This window comes from Pteropus medius, unplaced genomic scaffold (assembly GCF_902729225.1).
Source record: "Pteropus medius unplaced genomic scaffold, Ma_sr-lr_union100, whole genome shotgun sequence".
Classification (NCBI taxonomy): Eukaryota; Metazoa; Chordata; class Mammalia; order Chiroptera; family Pteropodidae; genus Pteropus; species Pteropus medius.
Genome location: NW_024355205.1, coordinates 20,871,095 through 20,893,977, shown reverse-complemented (window position 1 = coordinate 20,893,977; position 22,883 = coordinate 20,871,095). Strand labels below are relative to the sequence as shown.

The window sequence follows — 22,883 nt, the reverse complement described above, 5'->3', positions numbered from 1 at the left end:
CCTACATGAACAAAATTTGAAATGGCTTCTGGAAAAATGCCTTCAAAATTCTGAAGATTAATGATCTGTCAACTAGATTTCTATATCTCTTCAAACTACTATAAGTAATATATGTATATATATGTGCATGTATATACAAACACATACATTTTCATCACAGATAGATATATCACATATGATATCATGTCACATGTATGAATCATAAGATTTATATGTATGATTTGATGTGTGATATATATCATAAATTATACATATTTGTCATATAAATTTATCATGATATATCACACATGTGTATATGTGTGAATGATGTGTGATACATAGCTATAGGGAGGAAAATAGAGATATAGATGAGGATGTTAGAGATAGAGATAATAGTGATAGGGACAGAAATAAAGAGAGAAATACAGAAAGAGATAGAAATGATAGATATAGATAGATATAGATACAGATGATATAGATGATATAATTATAGATATAGATAGATATAGATATAAATATAGATATAGATACAGATGATAGAGATCATAGAGATACAGAGATAGAGATAGAGCTATGAAGAGAAAGAGAGGAGATTATATGGATAGAAAGAGAGAGAGAGAGGATAGATAGGGATAACAGATATATCTATGATAAATGTATAGCTATGAGAATGGTTATCTTGACATAGGCTGATATAGGGCTGCTTTCTTTGTATTTTTCAGTCCTCAGAAATGTAACAACTCTGCAAAATAATCTACTTCTTCCTGCACAATTCCTTATCTCTTTGTATGTGTCACGCTATTTTCAAATGAAGCAGAAGAAAATTTGTCCAAAATAAATGTTAGTAGGTAGGTAGGTAGGTAGACAGACAGACAGAAATAGATTTCTTTTTTTTCTCTGAAAGTATGCTGCTGTTGACTTGCTTTTGTAAGACTACGTGAGAGTCCTCCAATAGACAAGGAAAAAATGGAAGTTCAGTTCTAAAATACTAATCTCATTTGCAGTGAAATCACTGTAAAATTTTGGTCCTTCCATCCACCACAAATTAATCAGTGTCAGACCAGCTCAGTATTTTAATGGAAACCAAACAAAACTATTTTGGCTACTTCTGCTATTGGAAATTCTTTAGGCAACAAAATGTCTTCCGAGGTCAAGGCAGAACTTCAACATTAGCATTTCAACAAACAATACCTTTATTAGTAGTGCCAACATCAATGACATAAAGATCCTATGGCTCTTTGGCAGAAGAAAAAAATATTTTCTTTCTCATTCACCAAATTCATATTATATTATTATATTTTTCCTCTTCCACTATATTTAACTGTTGGTAATAGTATATATTCCATTTCCAAAACTTTGTGCAGAATTGTTCTGATGCAGCTAGCACATTTAACTCCTTCGGTCTGAGTCTCCTCTTGCATTCACGATTTATATATTGTAAGTTTCTATATCATATACATGATCCATAAAGAGCTTGGGCTTCAAAAGTGTTACATAAACCACATGAATATTAAACTTATTGAGATGCATGCAGTGTATCTAATGAAAAATTCAATATACCCTAGTATTTTTTTATTTCCTCAACATGTGAAAATATTCCTCATCTATTTAGACATGGATTAAATATAGCTAGCTAGCTAGCTAGATAGATAGACAGACAGACAGACAGATAGACAGACAAACAGATGACAGATTTGTGGGGGTCTAAAACTTTTATTCTCTTTGTTCAAATTGTCAACCAGAGCAATCAGGTAGAAAATCTCGTCAACAAAGTCAAAAGGGACAAACAATTCACATATTTCAGGGAGCACCACTCTAAATATTGGCCAGAGATGTTTTCCCTCATTCAGGACAATGGTTGCAAAAGGTCTAATATGAAGGACAACTAGAGCTGGGCGAAATAGGAAAGACAAATCAATGCTAGTCAAAAGATGTCAATATGTTTGAGTGAAAGCACATGGAGACACAACCCACCCTCCCTAGCAAATCTTTTATATCTATGATACAAATTCACAGCACAAACTGTGATTTCTTATGTTGTTAGTACTTCTAACCATGTACAAACGCAGTGATTTTAACAAAGGAACTGACCAAGTATTTTGTTATTTACCAAAAGAAGAAACTAGGCCATAAAATGCAGCATCGTGATTTGAAAGGCAGTAACGAGAATCCCCAAGTTCTAGCCCTAATTCCTCCACTAACCAGCTGTGAGCTTGGCACATTTCACTTATTTGGAGTTTAGTTTCTTTCATCCGTAAAATGAAGAAATTGGGGTGGGGGGAAATCCTTAAGGTTTTTTTTTATAACACCCTATTAAAAAACACCTACAATTATAATACCTACAATTAAAAAAAAACAACTAAAATCCATGCCCTACTAATTCTCACTATTCTTATGTGAGTAAATGAAGATTAGCCTTTGGTATGCACAAATGCCAAGATTTCTACTGATCTATTTAGTGATAAACTTCTCCTGGTAGATTACTCACTTTACTCCTGGGAGCAATTTAAACACTGGAAATAAAATCCTACCTGCCAAACAAACTTCTAGAGAAGCTAAGAATGACAGAATAGCCAAACTGTTTTCCCTACCTTTAAAATCATATTCAACTCTTTAGCATATCTATCTACTATATAATATACTCTGTAATATATGCTTTGGTTCTCAAGTCCACATTTTTATTAATATTAGATTCTAGTTTATTTTTCTAACCACTGTTTTTCTTTATAAAGTATTTTCAAAAGGAAGAAAAATTTTAAAACTAGAAAAAGGCCTTTCTTAACTTATAGAAATATAAGATTCTTTTTAAGGCCCCAATAGTGTGGGGCAAGCCAAATGATTTACTTTCTTCATCAACAGAAAACTTTTTATCATCCTATCTTTCTTCCTAGAGCATTAAACATTTAAGAAACTGTTAACAAGGAGTCTTTACTAAATCACTAAACTCACTAAATCACTAAAGCCAGAGAAGCCAAACATTTCTTAAAATCTCTGCCAGACTTACATTTTGCAAAGTCACACTAAAAGCATTTTGCTTAGCACTTTCATTTAAGTTCTAAAACACTCTTCTATTACACTTCTAAAATCTGGCACGACAGTCTTCAGTTTCAAATAAATGCGACATTGCCCTTACAAGACATCTTTAATAACAACGTCTTCATATTATATAGGAACACAAAGGTAAAATCCTCTGAGTGAGTCAGGTATCCATGTCATCTATATATTTCCAATATCTATTTTATTGTATAGGAAAAAAACCCCAAAGCTGTACCTAACTCTTTAGTGAAACCTTTATTTAAAAGCAAGTTATTTAAGCTTACAGATACCATTTTAATTATGGGCCACTAGCAATCATTAAAAAATGGATATATTTTTACTCTAAATTCACATACTTTTTTTCTGCTTGAACAACCCTACAACCCTCCTAGTATAACCTAATAAGCACCTGAAACTCAACACGGGCAAACCTAAACTCTTAGGTCTCAACACCGCCTCCCAACCCCACTCCCTGTGTTAATTTTTTCCCTCCAGTCTCCCCATAGCGAATGGCACTAATGTCTACTCTGCTGTTCAAACTGAGTCATTCTTGGTTCTACTCTCTCCTTACTCTGCATATCCAACTTACCTGCAAGTCTTGTCATTTCTACCCTTAAAATATGTCTTGACTCTATCTCCTTCACTCATCTGACTGCTACTGCCTTCATCCAACCCACCATAATCACTGCCTTGAGCTACTGCCTTTAAACGAGTCCCCTGCATTTGCTCCATGCCTTTCCATCCACATCACAGCAGCCAGGGTAGATTTTTAAAACAGAAATCCTTTTCTTGCTTAAACATGTTCAAGGGCTTCATGTGGTAAGTCATATAAAATGCAAACTCCTTCTCGAGGCCTACGAGGTTATACAAATCCAAACACCTGATAACCTTCCAATCGATCTCACTTCACGACCCTTTATTCACCATGCTTTGACAACCCAACCCCATTTCAGTTTTTGAAACACAGGCTCTCACCTCTCACCATGGAGGTACTTTTCCTAAGGACCCCTTCTAAGCAGGGTTCCCACCACCTCCTCCCCACTCCCCATCCTGTCGATCTTCACATGTTCTTTTCACTGCCTTAGCATTTACTGTGTTTAAATATGTAGCTGTTTGTTTGCTTAACTCTCATGAAACTGACAGCTCCCTAAGGGCAAAGACCTCATCTCTACTGTATTTCCTGAGCCTAACCTGGTGCTGACACCTAGTAGGAGCTCAATGAATACTGGTAGGTCTGTGAACTGCATTGGTGTTATGGGCTAAACTTTCTCCCCACAAAATTCACAAGCCGAAGTCCCAATTCCAAGTAATTCAAAATGTAACCATGTTAAAAGTTAAAGGTCCTTAAGCAGTTGATGAAGTTAAATTGAGGGCATCAGGATGGGTCCTAATCTAATCGGACTGGTGTCCTTAAGACAAGATGAAATTTGACCACAAAAAGAGACACCAGTCTACAGCCATGCTACCCTGAACAAGCCCAATCCCTTCTGATCTCGGAAGCTAAGCAGGGTTGGGCCTGGTTAGTACTTGGATGGGAAACCACCTAGGAAGACCAGGTCCTGAAGGCATAAAAAATAAAAAAATAAGGGATTGTAAGCTGACAAGGTACTTGCAATCTGTGAGGTCAACTGAGAGCTGCCTCGCCTAAAAAATAAAAAAAATAAACAAAAAGAGACATCATGGATACATGCATACAGAGAAAAGACCAAGTGAGGGCACAGCAAGAAGGTGACCATCTGCAAGCCATGGAGAGAGGCCTCAGAAAAAAACCAAACCTTCCAACACTTTGATATTGAACTTCTAGCCTCCGAACTGTAAGAAAACAAATTTCTGTTGTTTAAGTCATCTAATCTGTGATATTTTATTATGACAGCCCTAGCAACCGAATACAAGTGAAATTGAAATATAAACAGAAAAACAAATCACATTATATTCCTAAGAGTAGTACTGTTATATATTTGAGTCATGTTTGATCTGGAATTCATAGTTATAACACAGCATAGTGTGAAATCCAGATCTGTTCGTTATCTAGTCAGCCTAGTTAATAAAGACAGATAAATTCTAAAATTTCCACTTGGATTTGACAAACTAAAATTTTCCACAATGATTTGTCAAACTTATTATCTGCATAAATGACCATTCTAACTAATATGCTTCTATAATGCATCCAAGTCAGCCTCATCCGAACTGCTGAAAAGATCATTCTAATGTGTCACCATCAGCCATTACCAAAGCTGAAGCATATAGACTGTGCTCTGTTTATATTGCAAAGACTACACAAGAACAATGTAGGTCATAAAAAATTCTTCCAAAGAAAAAACAGTAATATTATATAGTTCTGTAACTCTCAATTTTTAATTTTAAAATGACTAAATAATAAGCAAGTATTCTTTAGTCTCATGTGAAAATCATTATAAACTAAATTTTTTTTCAAAATTTTGAGGTCCTGAACATTAAAACATATCTGTAACCAATACGCTTCTATAAGTCTAAAACTGGCTGTGGAGAGTAGGTTGCATTTCTGCCTCCCAACTTCACTAATTTAAAGATGGATGTCAAACAGAGATGTTACATATGGTAAAAACTGTAACTACTATAAATTCAAAATGGATCTAGAAAAATATTTTTTTTATCTACAGCATTATCAATATGTTTGGGCAGTTCTGATGCTTATAATTACTCATTTTAAAGCATTATTTCATCACTTGGCATGCCACCCATTTTAAAGTTCAAAGATTATAAACAGGTTTTTAATACTCATTATAGAAGTCTTGCCAATTTTTTTGCCCATAAGGTTCAATGGATTTCAGAATATTTGTTTCTCTCTTTTTCCTTTGGTGCTTCATTTTTTTTCAGCTCTTACTGGCTCCTACTTTTAAGTACAGGGGTTTTCTAAATTCACAGATATGAAAACAATACACCAAACAATATGTAGTTATGAAAAGTCATAGATCCTCATACTTAATTCCTCCAACAATTTCTTTCTCTCTTTCTCTCTCTCTCTATCTCTTCCTCTCCCTCTCTCTCCTCTATCTAAATTGCTTCATCAAGAATTATCTCATTTTACAATATATGTATGTATGTATGTGTATATATATATATACACATATATATATATACACACATACACATACACACACACATATCTATAAATTACACAATCTTATCTATTTTCACAACAATTGTGGAGCTGAATAGATGCCAAGAAACATTTTCAAGTTCCTTCAGAATTTCCACTTCTACTACTTGAGGTTTCAGAGAAAAAAATTACACTCCATTATTACTGAGAGAAAAAAGTCAATTCCTCCTCTTTTCCTCAAGAAGATGTAGATTTTAAGTTTGACCTCTTTCACCTGATTGGACAGTTACCAGTGTCAACTCCTTCTTCTGTTAATAGCTTCCATGCCATCAAATAAAACTAACCTCCACACTCTTCACAAGCACAGCACATAGTAGGTGTCCATCAAGTCCTGAATGGATGAAAGGAAAATGTGTAATGTTTTCCTGCAGACTGTGAAGATACAGCACAAGCAAAACAATGGTGGAGTGGGTAGCTGTCTTCCTAAGATTGGTGGTTAGAGTCATGTAACCCATGTCTCATCTTTTATTAAAATGGCCTCTTGTCCTTGCTACTCGAATTGTGTGATCTCATCAATTTTTGTCACAGTCATCTTCCAACAAAGTGCTTTAGGTCAGACCTGGGTGCATAGCTTAGAGAAAAGTTTATAGTTTTTCTTCAAGTTTCCCCTGAGAGGAAATCAGCTACCCATATTCTTAGGACACATGATGGTTGCGTCTGTTTCCAGCCAAAATGAGGCCAGGACCACTATGTATGGCACTCTGGTCTTTCCCAGTGTGACTGGTTATATATTTACTGCAATGGTGAATGTGGGAAGGACCGGTGATGTGTTCTTCCTTGCTTTGGTCAGAAAGGAGCTCCCCTGCTATCTCCTGCCCAGGCAAAAATACTTTAAGCAATCTAAAGTGATTGAATTAGTACATAAAGTTAGAAGCCATAAAAAAGAAGTTGAATGTATTTGAATAGTTGAAAATATTCCATGTTTAATATAAAAATATATATTCAGACTCTGAGAGGTAACATCGTATTCAAAGCAGTGGCCTACAGACCCTATATTCTTCATTTTACATTAAATAATCTCTCTCTTACAGTTATCACTGCCAAGCCACCTATACATCTTTTATCACTATGGCAACAAAGTAGTTCAGTTAATCTAATTAGGCAATATCCAATTACCTGTGTTGGGGAAAAAGATATACTTTCTCTTCCTGCCAGAGTCATTATTGATTAAATGGAGAAGGGTTAGAAAGAGCACCCATAAGCCCATATTTTCAGACTTCTTGAGCCAAGATTAAAGTAGAGTTTGGGCAAAAAGTTGATTCTTGCACTTCTTCTAGTTGGTAGATTGAGCACTCAAGCAAATCCCCAAGTGCAGAAAATTGCTTAGGGGGGAATCACTTGCTATGTTGTAATGAAAGCTGTCTCTAAACTTAAAATTCTCTATATGACCTGTGAATTGGTGTAGAAATATCAAGTACGGAGACATGAAAATTAGCTCAGCTCTTGGAACCTTGCCCTTAAAGAACATTAGACTCTCTAATTATAAATGAAGGCAAGAACTAATTACTGAGTGATAGTAGTTGTGAAGAGATGTCCCCATGAGATAAAATGGTTATCTTGTGAGAACTAAACAAGGAAAATCAAGCCATCATTAAATGTTAAAGGACACATTCATTTTTTTTGAGCAATACACAAGTGCAATTAATTAGGTCTTTTGCATACATGATCTCCACTAGTGCGGCCTAAATAACACTTCCATCTGAATTTCTAGACCTTAATCATGTTTAAGGGACTCCTGATTTCCACTCTTGACAGGGCATACCTTTCCCTCCACTAGTGATTGCCACTTCAGTAAACAACTTTGTTGCTTTTCATTTGTTTGCAATAAAATTTCAGAAGTCATCTTTGATTCTTCTCACCAAACCCCTTATCAAGTCCTGTTATTTCCTTCTCAAAATATATCTCAATCTGATCCCCTCACTCCATCTCCACGACAACCAGATTTCTCTGGGCCAGCATTATCTCCCAGTGGGTCAACTATTATAGTCTTCCTGTTCTATTCTCTACCTGACGGCCCATTCTCCACACTGTAGCTTAAATGTAGACCAAATGATACTCTAGCTTAATATCCATCCATCGATGGCTTCCCATGATTCTTACAATAAAACCCCAGCTGCTTCCCATGGCCTGCCCAATCTCTCAGAATCTGGCTTCTGCCCGCTTCGCTAATCCCTTCTCAGTCTCTTCCACATGCTCACTTTGTGATCTCTTTCTGTTCTTCAAAAAATGCCAAGCATATTAGTTTTCTAAGGCTGCCAAAACAAATGACCACAAACTGGCTCAAAACAACAGAAATTTATTCTCTCCCAGTTCTGGAGGCCAGAAGCTAAAAATCAAATTGTTGGCAGGGGCGTGCTTCCCCAGAAGCCTCCAGGGGAGGGTCTTTCTTCGCCCCTTTCTAGTTTCTAGTGTTTCCAGGTACTCTTTGGTTTGTGGCAACTTAACTCCAGTCTCTGCCTCTGCCTTCATGTGGCCTTCTCCTCTGTGGCTATGTCTTCGCCTCTTCTGTCTGCTACAAGGTCACTTTTCGCTGGATTCCAGTCCCACCCAGTCAATCCAAGATGATCTCATCTCAAGGTCCTTAACTTAATTACATCTGCAAAGACTCTTTTTCCAAATAAGGTCACATTCACAGGTTCTGGAGCATGGGCAATTCTTTTTGGAAGCCACCGTTCAACCCACTATACAAAGGGTTTCTCATCTTTAGGCCTTTGCAATCCTTGTTTCCTCTGCTAGGAGCACTCTCCACTCAGAATTGGACTTATCATTCAGGTCCTACCCGAAATATTATACGCTGTCCTCACTTAGTTCTTCCTTGGCCATCCTACCCAAAATAGCCTCCCATCATCACTTTTTCTCTCATCACACCGTATATTATCATCACAGAATTCATCTAAATCTAAGGAGGTTTTTTTTAATTTATTTACTTGTTATTGTCTGTCTCTCACACTCTAATGAAATTTCTGTGAGGGCGTAGAACCTGTCTCTTATTCACTACTGAGTCCCTGGCACCTAGCACAGTGCCCCACATGTAATAGTTGCATAGTAAATATTTATTGAATAATAAATTTAGTCCTCACGACAGTTACATGAAGTAGGATAAAATTAGCCATCTGAGGATGGCTTGGAGATAGACTAGCTCACAAATCAAATCTAAATCTAACTAAGGAGACAATCTCAAAAACACATGACTGAGTTACTATTGATATACTAAAAGGTAGTTTATTCAATTACATTGAAATCTCTCTAAAGGGGAAAAAGTCTTTTTCCCCTTCTATCAATAGGAAGAAGATAATCTTGAAATCCAGAAAGTGAGAAGCGCTAAAACAGGAAAATAGTAGTGTGTTTCCAGATTGCTGTAATTGCTCTTTTAAGGATCACAAAGAGTCAGAACTGGGGACGTAACTGAGGGGGCCAAGTGCAAAACGAAAATACAGAGCCATTTGTTAAGAGTAGGAAAATATATCTCTAAAGATACTAAAAAAATTAGGTGTTTTCTTTCTTCTCTTGATTTTCATGGTGTTTTTCATTTACTATTTAATGTCTAAGTGAAGAAAAAATAATATTTTAAATTATCACGAATTTTACAGTTTATCTTATAATATTGTGCAATGCTAATTTTAAATGCAAATTATGAGCATTTAATATGTTAAATCACCGAAATTATGCAGTTTATATTCTGTAGCTCATACATGCATGTGTATTTCATTCTTACCAAAAAAGCTGTAATACTGAAAGGAAAAGGAAATATAAGTTGCTCTATCTTTTTTTTTCTGTCATCATTTTCAGCATTAAGTGATTAATTAACACAGGGGAGTAACACGAATAAGAAAGAATAGGGTTCCTGGGTCATTTGTGCCTCTCAAAACACCAGTGCCGCCTTCTGCATTCTAAGGAAGTTCTGGTTAGAATAGAAAGCATGGCCTCTTGGGCTGCCACCGCCCTGCTTACACAGTACAAGTAACAACCTTTGAGTCTCTGTGAACTCCTAAACATCATGGGTCCATTGGGATTCTGTGCTCATGGAGCATCTTGAATGAAACATAAGAATGGAGTGACAAGAAACAGCAGACATACATACTGCATGTATCTCCTCTGCCCACAGACATGCTCCACTGCCCCATCAGATTTCACTTACAAAACACACATTCAAAGACAACATTATGAAGAATTTCAAGACTGCAACGGCAGAGCATTACACCAAGAGTGGGTGCCTTCTGAGTGTGGGCCCTGTGTGACCGCATGCCCTTGAAATCAGCCTCGCAATGAGTATTCTGATATTCTAGGCCAACGCACATGTACTGTGGAGACAGATTCATCTAGAAATTATCTCAGTGAACTGAGTCATTAAGAGGATACAACCAATTTCCCTTGCTCTGCACCTATGATACAATCTTACAACTCTAATGTGTCATCCCATATACATCTTTTTTCAAGTAGCAAATAGTAATTCATTACTCAGAAGTTAAACTTCTCACTATGACATTATCATTTTGGTGTATGCTTAAGACTATTGTAAAACAAAGACAATGACCAGAATGTGATCATCTCTAAATATACTGCCAAAATCAAGTTTTCTGGACCAAGAAAGATAAATATTACATAATGACCAAAGTTGACACATTGAAAAATCAACAGTACTGCATATTAATCTCCAAACAACCATCCAAAATCCACATATCCATTATTTCACCTTGTACTCAAAAGAAATTTTCTCCTAAAGTATTTTACATGATATGAAGCACATTTTTAACTTATTGGTAAGCTGTTGAATTTATGGAATAAAGGAAAAATCACTTAGCTATGATCTTGCTCACCTGAATTGTAGTTTTCAGATTTGCTTCATACTGTCAGAGTAACAATGGCAAATTGTATCACTCTTCCATGTTTCAAATTCTTCATTTGCAAAACATGGGATTTAGAATATAATCTCTAATATCCCTTCCTGACTTAGAATTCTATAATTCTATAGTACCCAAGAAACTAACAACAAAAGCATGTGCTCTTATCACCATAGCTCTAAGAGGATCATTCATCTGAGATGTAATTAGCAAATGCGTATTTAAATCTGTGCCATGTTCTGAAAATTTTTTTTGGAAAACAAAATAAGTCATTCTTCCTGATAAAAAAAATTAAAACTAAAATCTTGAAAATAGAAAATATTCCCAGAGGCTTTTCAGCAGGAATGTTTGTGGATTTATTTGAGTCTTAAATTGGATCTTGAGTATATGCTTTTCCCAGAAGCCTGTAGGAAACTATCCATTGGCTCCTGAGACAGGCTGTCTAATGTTTCAGGCAAGAATGAAAAGAACAAATATTTTTCTATCTCTCTAAATTCTGCCTAAAAGTTTTTTAAAAAGAGTTTAGCTTCCTATGTTACATCATCCCAAATCTGGACCACAAAAGGTAGCTTTCTTTTATACAGTTATTGACAATCTATAGTATATTTATTATTACCTTTGACACATACTAACACATGCATGAGTCATAAAATTTGTCACTGGAGTAGACTTGAATAAGCCTTTCCCTTGAATCTCAGTTGTGATTCATTAATCAACTCATTTAACTTCTGTGAGCCTCAGCTTGCTCATTTTTAAAAGAAAAGGGACTGAACTAGATGATGCATTTATTTATTTGAGTCTATTCTAAAATGTTAAAAATTTATAGTCCCTAGTTTATATTTTCTATTACTTTTGATTTTTGATGAGTGATTTAATCTTAAATTACACTTAGATTTTTATAATTACAAAGCTACATTTGCATGATTTGTACTTGGATCCTAAGTAAAATATTATTACCCAAGTTTATACATATTGCAGTAAGCAGTAAGATGGTGTTTTAACAAATAGGATTTCATTTCTAAAATAATAATTGATATTATTTGAGTGCTTTACCTTAAGATATTTATATGTTTTTAATACTCAAACTATATTTTGACACAGGCATAGTTATTTCTATTGGACAGTAGAGAAAACTGAGACTTAGAGAGGTTACTTACCCAAGACCCCAAAGCCAATGACTGGTGGAGTCAGGATTCTAACACCATCCATCTCCTTATGCCATCCTTGTAATTGAGTCTCTAGAGTATGCTTCTGTATCTATGATGGCCAACAATGACAAATGAATAAAATGATGTTCTAATCACAGATCAAACAAAATCAATGCAAAGATACAGAGTTTCAGCCTGTACGAGAAAGTTTTAAAATTTTTAAGTCTTTAATAAGTATTGTTTTTCTTTAAAAAAAAAAAAAGGGGGAGTCGAGGAAGAATCACAATTAAAGCAAGCTGAAGAACATTTAAAACATCATATGACCAGAGTGAATTGTAAATCTTAGTTTATTTTGATGCTCTACTTTCGAAGGAATCTAAAACCAGATAACTAAATTCGGTAGGCAATTTACTACCGATACAATCAAGACAGGAGGAAAAGTGAGGGAATAAAGAGAAATCGTTCATTAAATGTTTTCTAATTAAAGTATATCATGTCCTTTTTATACCACTTGTAACTAGGCAAAAGAAACCTGTTTTTGAAAAAAAAAAAAAAAGGCTTTGGCTTACATTCAAGATCCATTAAAATAAAATGTCCCCAATTAACAAAATGGCATGAAGTTTGATTGCCTGTAACAGTCTTTTTATGGAAAAAATAATAATAATACCCTGTAGCTTAGGAGCAGTAGTGTAAAATACACCTGTCAGCCATTAAGAAGTCTTTTGTTATGAAACTCTGAAACACTGATGCATACGTGGTATCAGCAAATACATCACTTTATTGCAGATATTCAAGGCTCATAGCAATTCAACAGAAAATTAATTAGTATCACCTCACCATAAATCTCAACAGTATTAGCTAAAATGCCAATTTTGTAATCACTTTTCATTAAAGCCAAAAATACTAATTAAAATTGATTTTTGCCTGTGCTTTGGTGAACGGCTGCCAGTTAATGGCTTTCCGTTGTAATGCAGACCTTTACTTAAATTAATTTTGTATGTTGTCTTCTTTCTTTTTATAAAGATAATGAAGTGTGAAAGGATAAGAGATGTGGGTGCAGAAAAGGGCAGTTAACATGCAGGGAGAATAGTGAAATATAAAGAATTCTAGGGCTTTCACTAATGCTAGCACGACCACGCTCCTTTTTAAGGAGTTTTTGAATATGTTATTTCATAAGCAAAAATAAATAAGACTCCTTAACATATAAAGGATAAGAATTTATTCTAATAAGTGATTTGAATGATTAAATAACATTTCTTTCTAAAGAGTTTCTGAATACAGTCATATCCTTATTTGTAGAATCTGACCCATTTGTAAACAAACAAGCCCAGGTACTTGGCCCATATTTGGAGGATCATCTGGAACCAATCAAGAATAATTCAAGTCTCAATATACGGTAAATGGAAGGCGATACCTATATAAATGTCTACAAGCTGTTTCATTAGAGCTAAATAGAAAAATAACAAACCATACGTCTTTTAAAGGTTAATCCACAGAGGATTTAATTGTTCTTTTAACTTTTTAATAAGAATCATTAATATGGCACCAAAGTTGAGTTTTAGGTGGTATCAGGATGGGATAGATGAAGATGAAGGGCTGGGTTTTTCTAATAAGTATTAAGGGACACTGAGTCACTTACACTCGGGTTCTCTGAGGAGCCAAAAATTAAAAGAAGAGGTCACATGGACAAAATCAAGTTCAGAGTTCTAGAGTTCTATAGATGCAGAGTGAAAAGTTGGCTAATATTTCTGGATTTAGACCAAGCATATACAAAAAGGTAAAAAGGAGATTCCCAAATAAGAAGGCCAGGTTCAGGGCTCTAAGAGCCAATATTCTAAGAGCCAATAAGCATAGGCAAAAATCCATTTTAATTAGTATTTCAGGCTGTAACAAAAATAAATTGTAAAATTAAGGTTAAATCTTAAAATCTTAGATTAAATTTTAAGATCCCTAAAAGGTGGGAATACATACCTGGTGTCCAGATTCAAAGACCCACATGGAACCTCTATCATTTTCTGTAGGATTCTGTGTGCTTGAAACTTTTACTTCTTATCCCCAGCTTTACTCCCTAACTATACAACTACAAATACACTTTCTATTCCATTCTCAGACAAAATCAAAATACATTTCTTCTTAAGACATTAAGAGGATAGCAATCTTAATAAACAAGTGTACTCAATGAGTTAATAAATAATAGTTGTAAATCTCTCACGTTTATTTGCAATGTGTTAACACAAAGGAATTATTTAGTACACCCTTGACGTTAGAACAACATAAATCCTAACTATTACAAATCCCCCAAATCAGAATTACCACTATACCAAATTAGCTTTCTCCCAAAATGGGACACAATATCACTGAAATTTTCAGTTTGGACCACGAGTTCATAACAAGAAAGTCATTTTGGGTTCCCCATAGGCTTGCCTTATGATCTCTTTATTCAAGTATATTTTGCTTCCATAGCTAGGATCATATTTTAGATTCTGATTTCTAAGCATCATAACAGAATATTTCAGAAGTTCTACATGTAAGATGACATGAAGAGGGGATTTATGATTGATGTTTATCATTAGATTGTTAGACACCCCCAATATCTAAAACTCCTCCAAACATACATCAAATCATTTTACATTCATCTTAATGATATAAAAACCATCCAGAAAATATAAAGTGATCATTATATTGTTTTATGCAGTTCTAATCTGAAATATGTGTGCTCAGTAATTTTCCAAGAAGTGTCCCAAGACAATAATTTAGTAACTGTTGGCAGGTATTTTGCCATTTATGTGAAGTGGTCATCAAACAAAGAGATTTTACTAAACTGGGTTTGAGTAACACAGCATAAGAAACATTTACCCTTGTCACTGAAAATAAGGCTAAACCAGAAAAACAACAATTGAGTGAAATGTCATAGAAACAACTTTAATCTCCATGATATAGAATCCAACTAAAACTACAATCCAACTGGCTTCCTGAAATTGACTAAAAAAAGTCCACAGTGAATTTCTATCATGATTAGCACTTTTCTTAAATTTGTAATTTTTATTAACCATTCAAATGCCTAAGGTTAATTTATGGTTTATTTTTGTTTGATTTAGATGTGAGACATATCTACTAAGTCTTTGAATATTTGAGAATGTCTTTCTGTTGTCCAAAACATAATTCTATCACTTTATTATGGCATTTAGTGCTGAAGAAAGTTCCAAGGCTAGATTTTTTATCGTTGTTGTCTTTTTGGAAACAACCTATTATCCTTTCCCCAATGAAGGAAGTACCAGATACTTTTCTTATTTTTTTTTCAAAATTTTTGTAAGGTTATTTTTCAATGTGGACTTCTGTCATTGATTTCGCATAAGTAAAAAGGAAATTTTCAATCTGTACACTGATACTTTCCTCACTTAAGACTCTGGTTATTGTTGCTAAGTGTTCTAATGTCTACATCAGATACTTTACAATTATCAAGCATTCTACATGTTCTTTTCCTTCATATATCTTTATTTATTCACTCTTTTTATACTTCTACCTTTATTATCTCAAACACTGCAGAGCTTCTACAAGTGATGTCCTCCATCACTGTTTCAGTTCTTCCATAGTATCAATTCTGTTTTTCACTAAACCCTTAAAATACATACCTGGCAACCAGTCAATAATTTTCAGACATGCAAAGAAAGAAAGAAAATATGCTCCATAGTGAGGAGAAAGAAATCAACTAATAAAAACAGATCAGAACTGCTAGATGACAAAATTAGTAGAAAGGGGCATTAAAACTTGCACATAACTATTTTTTATATATTTAAGAAGGTAGAGGCAAGCTTGAACATTTGAAGTAGATATGAAAGATTTAAAAATATGCAAACTGTATTTTTGATATAAAAATATAATGTCTGAAATGAAAAATAAATACACTAAATAAAATTAATAGCAGATTCTGTTCTTCTAGAGAACCTTGACTAATTCAAAAATCTTAAAAGCATCCAGAGAGAAAAAAATGCATTATGTAGAGAGAAACAAAGAATGATGGTAGATTTCTTCGACAAAAACAAGCAAGTGGTAGAACAACATCTTTAAAACATGAAAAGAAGAAAAGTATCAACCTAGAATTCTATACCAAACCAAAATATCTTTCAACACAAAGTCCTTCAAAAAGAAGGAAAATTATACTAACTGGGAAAATGGGAAATGAAGAGCACAGAATATAATACACATGTGGACAAACATAAACAATAATTTAAAAGTGATTTTTTTCATTCTGCTAGTGAAATCTCACTCCCTATAATGCTGTAAAGGTCCCAGTTGAACCTAAGGTTTTTCCCTCTCTATCATAATAGAAGGGGTGGGCAAAAAGATGTTTATATCTAGGGCACTGTTTCATCTGAGATGACTAGGTCTCTGAATTGCCTGAACAATGAGCCAGCTGATGCCATTCCTCCCCTTCTCTAGCCATAAGATTATATTTAGACTCCAACTCCCATGTTACCAGTGGCTTTCTCTTCCATGGAGAAAGGACTTCAACTTCCTATAGACCCTTCAAAGCACCTAAGAATTGGGCTGCAATTTTCCCCAGATGATTTATGTAAACAGCTGGCTTCTAAATGCAGACTTCCGGTGACCCAGTAGTCTGTTCGTATGCCCACTAATAATGCTGCTCTCATAACTGCCCTATATAAGAAGTCAGAGTGACAGGAAAATGGAGACCCTCCATGCTAATGAGAATCTACTCTGTACCTAAATTAGATTGCCTAGACTCTGGCATTATCTCCAAGAGACAAAGAGAATGTAGATACCACATGCCTCTTGCATTCTTACTAGTCTTTCATTTGTAGGCTTCCCCCAGTAAAGCCTGTTATCTTAACCTTGGCTGTGTGACACTGCAGAAGTCTTCCCAAACAAGCCCTGATATAAGACAAGTGGTGGGGACCCTGATGAGGCTCAACTTGCACCATACCTATCATGTCTTTTATACTCAAAATAATTTACAGCGATGACATCAATCACCACTCATTTTTGGTCACTTAGTGAAGAAAAGGAGAATGTCCTATGGTACTAACAAAGATCTTTCAAAGCACCAAGCAGGCAAAAGTTTTCATGACACAGTGAGAGAAATAAAATATAAAAAACAGTCTATACTTTCCTAACATTACCATCATTATAAATTATTTCATAAGACTAGAACATCCTCAGCCTAATTGTACTGTGCTTTCCTAATGACCATTTTAAATGTGTGCATTCCCAGAAGAAGCACAGTCATACTGCAAATGACAGGAGGGAGATGATAGGAAAGCTTGCTGAGTCACTGGATGAGCCACTGATAGGGTTTCATGGACCTTGCCATCAGTGAAAATTCCTCTCAGACTCTAGAATTAGGCTGATGCTCAAACTTATTTTAAGGCGCTATGAGTTTTCTTCCTTGTATTACAGGCATTTTTGTGAGAATATAGTAGAGACTATGTCAACAGACCTTAAGCCATATGTTAATTTAAATAGACATCTTTGAACTATGAGTCTTGATTCTCTTCTTTTATCTTGAGCTCTTTCCCAGGATGTTCTCATGGTCTCTCATATAAATATATATTCTTGATGGCTTCATCTCACCAGTCATTCAGAAATGGAGAGTTATGTGAAAGAACTTTGATCACTACAAAATACAAATGGGTTATCACTCCTATAGTTCCTCTGCGGGCAGTGAACAACTATGTTCTAATCATCCCATAAGTCACAGTGATTTGGACCTTGTAGTCTGAGGTTATCAGACTGTTACCTAGTGGCAGCTTACTGCAAATATATATATACATTATTAATTTTAAGTTTCAAAATTATTTTATCACAGGATGCTACAGGAGGAATCCATTCTTGACATCACCTGAAGAAAAAAGAAAGTGCGTAATGGCAGAGAAGTAACAGGTGGGCCGAATGAGGTGTATCTGTGAAAAATGGTGATTTTCAAAAATAAACACTAGTCAATTAGTAGGCTGTGAACTCAATTATATAGTTTCAAACAGCATGTTAGAAAATAAGAGAGAATAGGAAAAATAGAAAAATAAACCTATATTGTACATACTAAGAGTACACATGATTGTGTATTTGCATGGAGTATATGCACTGGGTCAAGCTAATATTTATCTCTCTTGGTGGGTGATGGGCAAAAGCCAGTTTCCTAAGATGTAATTCCAAGTTGGGTTCTTTTTCTGCTTCTGCCTTGAACACTGGTATGCTTACGAAAATTGAAAAAATAATTTTTCTTTAATTTTTACATTGGATCATGTTACATATACTTTTCTAAATTCTATAGTTATTAAACTATGTAAAAGACAATTGACATCAATCTAATATTCTATTTTCAGTGACTGCATATTATTTCTTGGTATGGATGTACAATAATTTGTTTGATCACCTATTTGGGTAGTTTGCTTTTGTTTTTCCAGTTTTGTCATTAATTAGCCTGTCAAAAATATTCTAAAACACACATGCCCTTAACTACTGTAATTTTATTTCTCTGGACTAGATTCCCATAAGTTGGAACGCTCTTAACAGGATTATAAACTGACTTCTAAAGTCATTCCGTAATATCCTTCTTTCTTCTTTCAGACTTGTTTTAGTTCTGGCTTTAAGTTTATTGACCTTTGCTGAAATTATTTATTACCTTTTCTTCAGAATCTGGGTGTGCCAGTCTGGGTTCTTGGTTGCAAACAAACAAACAAACAAAACCCAACTTGGGTTGCAAACCAACAATATCTAATTGTGAAGTATATCAGTCACTAACACAATTGAGAGAGTGCTGAAATATTAGATTTTGAACACTCAGAACAAGGGAAGAAGGCATCCAAGTCTCATCATGGGTACAGTTTTATGAAAAGGCATCTGATGCCATACTATTTTTAACAGATTTGGATATTCAACACTGAAGCCTTAAAAGTCTTTAACTTTCTGTGAGTCTAGTCCCTCTCTAAAGATTTCTAAGTCAAGGTAGAGAATCCTTTTACATGAGCCTATACACAGGCCACCTCATGAGTTTCTAGGAATCAGTCATAAGGATTCTACATCCCCCTTAGTTCCCCATAAGGTGCTAAGGCTGGTGCTTCCTATCTGCTTCCATTTTCTGATGCCTTCTGAAGACACTGGAGTTCACAACTTTCACTACCCAGGATCCCCTTACAAACTTCTTTCCATGTTTACCATTCCAAAACAAAAATTTTAGTGACACAATACAGTTTTTTCTGATATAGTCACAAAAGTGCTCCCCTCCTCCCAAAGCCTCATAAATTACTTCATCTAGATTATAATTATCCTCCTATAGTTTTTCACTATTTTATCTGGATATTCTACAACCAGCAAACTAACTTGTAAACTTCACCACACCTATACATTAGTACAGGAAAAGACAATAACAACAAAAAGAAAACTAGTTCTACTGACTAAAAACATTAAAAACACAGTGAAGAAGAAAATATACACATGGGCTACAGTTCTTAATTCTGCACTGACCATATGGTTGATTTCCGTCCTCCACTGTGCACTCTATATTCTCTTTGCTTTAAAACTACCTCTGCTATTCAAGATTCTTTATTTAGTGAGATATCTCAAACTGTTATTCCTAAGGGATGAGACCTTTATTGGTCACCTCTGCTGTGGTAATGACTCCCAAATCTCAGAGGTTTACAAGAACAAACAGTATTTCCCCATCAAGCTACATGTAAGTTGCCAGTCAGCTTTAAGTTGGCTTCAAGCTGCCCATCTGCTCTGTCTCTTGTTGATGGATCCACGCTGAAGGAGCAATCATATACCCCTTTCCTGATCCATTCACTCTCCTCCCCAATCCACCAACACTCCCCTTCCCAGTCTCCAATTAGGCTTTCACCTCATCTCTCAATAAACAGCTCTCATTAAGCAGGTATGGGGTTAGAGTGAGGTAAGTGAGGCCCTTGTATTGGGTACAAAATTTAAGGGGCACCAAAAATTCATCAGCTAAAATAATTTTCATGGGATTAAGAAGTTCAAATGCCAGTTATAAAAAACAGTCACAGAGATGTAAAGTACAGCATAGGGAATATAGCCAATATTGTAATAACTATGTATGGTGTCGGATAGGTACTAGATTTATCACGGGGATCACTTCGTAAGGTATATAAATGTCTAATCACTATGTCGTACACGTGAAACTAATATAATATTGTATGTCAACTGTACTTGAAAAATATTTTTAATCAAAATTAATGCAAAAAGTCACAATGAATTTATCAAATGTATAAAGGCAGACTCAATATTACTCATGCTTCCTTTTGCCTCAGTCTCCAAAATGGCCCAGCTTGATACTGTTACCAATTCTATCATTATTTAAACTTTTGATACTGTGTTCGCTGTGGATTTTTTCCAATAATTTTAATTTTTCAAAATATTGTATTAAGATATCATTTAATTGCATTTACATACTGAGATATTTGGCACCAAGACAAGTACCTCTCTCACCTTACCCTAGTTCTGGCCATTATTAAGATAACCAGTGATATCTATATCGCTAAAACAATGACTCAATTCTCAGGCCTAGTCTTGCTTGACCTGTGGGCAACATTTGACATGGACGATCTCTGTCTTCCTACACATCTGTAGCCTTGAGGACATGTCCTTCTCAGATATCCTAGCTCACTAAGCACTCCTTCTGAGGGTCTTTTGCTGGGTCCTTCACCTAGAAACATTCTCTTAACACTGGAGGGCCAATATTTCTGTTCTCTGACCTCTTCTCTTCATTTTTTCCATTTACTCCCTAGGTTATCTAATTGAGTTCTATGGCTTTAAAAAATGCTTTTAATATAAAAATTCATATTTACATATTGTCTTAGTCCATTCAGGCTGCTATAACAAAAATGCCACAGACTGGGTGGCTTACAAAGAATAGAAATTTTTCACAGTTCTGAAGGCTAGGCAGTCCAAGATCAGTATACTATCATGGTGGGTTCTGGTGAAAGCCCTCTACCAGTGTGCAGATTTGACTTTTCGTGTCCTCACTTGAGAAGGGGCAAGGGGGCTCTCTGGGGTCTGTTCTATAAGAGTACTGATCCCATTCATGAGAATTCTACCCTCATGACCTAAGCATCTCCCAAAGGCCTCACCTTCTAATACTATCACCTTAGAGGTTAAGATTTCAACATAGGAATTTTGGAGGGATACATACATTCAGACCATAGCACTGTGAAATCCAAATTCGCTCATCATCTCATTTCCCTATCTGTTTGCTCTTAGACTCATTCACTGTTTTCTGTTTCCCTCCATTCTGGATTCCAGACCACTTCAGCCAATGGATGACACTGGCAGGAGACTACAGAGCAGGAGTAAAGTAAATAGTGTATTATTTTTACCCCTCACTCTGTTTTAGGAGAAGTAGCTACTGCTTCTCCTCCATTGCCCCTGCTCTAGCTAGACTGCTCTTGCATCCACTAGGAAATGCTCATCTTCGCTCTGTATCCATAATGGCTGTAACTTTTTGACTCTGGAAATGCTACCTCTTTTAGTGGTTCCCCCCAGCTCAAAGAGTAGGAGCCATTTCCTTCTGTGGCTGATCTCAGGTCAAAAACCTTGAATCTTTTCTCTTATACCACAAACTCCAGCCATCAATAAAACTATCTGGCTCTATTTTAACAATATATCCAGAATGTGACTACTTCTATCTTCCACTACTACAAACTTGCTCCAAGACACCATCATGTCTTATCTTAATCCTTGCAATTTTAGTCTCCTAACAGTATCCACTTTTCCACTTACTATACTCATTACACATAAACCAGGATAGTCCTTTTAAAACATAATTCAGTTCACATCACACCTCTGAACAAAATTACCCATCCGTTTCCTAACTCACTCTGAGATGGCTTACAATACCCTATATGATCTGCTGCCCCTATCCTTATTCGCACCTCACTCACTGTGTCTCAGCTACTCTGACTACCTTGAAATGGAGGTCACTGTTTTCTATACTCTTTGCATTTTCTCTTCCTTATACTTGGAAATTTCTTCTCTCAGATAGTTTCATGGTATGCTCCCTCTCTTCTATCAGGCCTCTATTGGTGTATCATCCTAACAGTTAAACCTAACTCCAATATTAAGTTACAGTCTCCCAACTCCTGACCTCTCCTATTTCCCTTGACTCTATTTTACTTTTCTGCATAGGATTCTTCGGAATTTTGTATGTCATGTACTTAAATGCTTATTTGTTTATTATCAGGTCCTATCAGCATAATATAATCAATATAGTGAAACTATGTGATGATGGTATCCTGGGTCAAATTTTGGAGATGCAATGCTAGCTTTTAAAAGTTCTGGTATCTTCTGCTCAATAGAATAAAACGAATAAGAAAAAATCATTTTTCTGGTAAATAACTCCATACCAGGTGTCAGGTACGTTGATTTGCTCCAGTAAAGAGCTCACATTTAAAACAGCAGCTGCTATTAAGTAACCACCTGTCATTTTCTAGAGTTCATCTGTCTTCAGCACCAACCATATTGGAAAGATAAATGAGATGGGGTAGTAATCAACTGCCCACATCTTTCAAGTATTTGACTGTGGCTCTAATCTCTGCTCATCATCAGTGATACAATATTACTTGGGTCAAAACTCTATTTATCAGCTTACTCTCCATAGGGCCCTATGCTGCCTGGTAGTCTGTGGTGGCACTGTGAATCCTTAGAAATTAGTGTCTGCTCACAGGCAGTGTCAACTAATCATAAAAATGGTATAGTTGTGATGGCAAG

The 22,883-nt window shown here is 35.4% G+C and overlaps 1 protein-coding gene and 1 pseudogene across 6 annotated transcripts in view; one reads left to right on the top strand and one right to left on the bottom strand.

Moving 5' to 3' along the window:
• Positions 1 to 22,883, bottom strand: part of CHODL (chondrolectin) — a 263,500-nt gene that overhangs the window by 153,520 nt on the left and 87,097 nt on the right. The window contains exon 4 of one of the 6 annotated variants that reach the window (XM_039857335.1): positions 12,153 to 12,246. The exons of the other annotated variants lie outside the window; for them this stretch is intronic. The gene's annotated coding sequence lies outside the window, so the exon portion shown is untranslated. The remainder of the gene's footprint in view (positions 1 to 12,152; positions 12,247 to 22,883) is intronic. 6 annotated transcript variants of the gene reach the window in all.
• On the top strand, positions 4,465 to 4,583 carry LOC120599011 (uncharacterized; annotated as a pseudogene).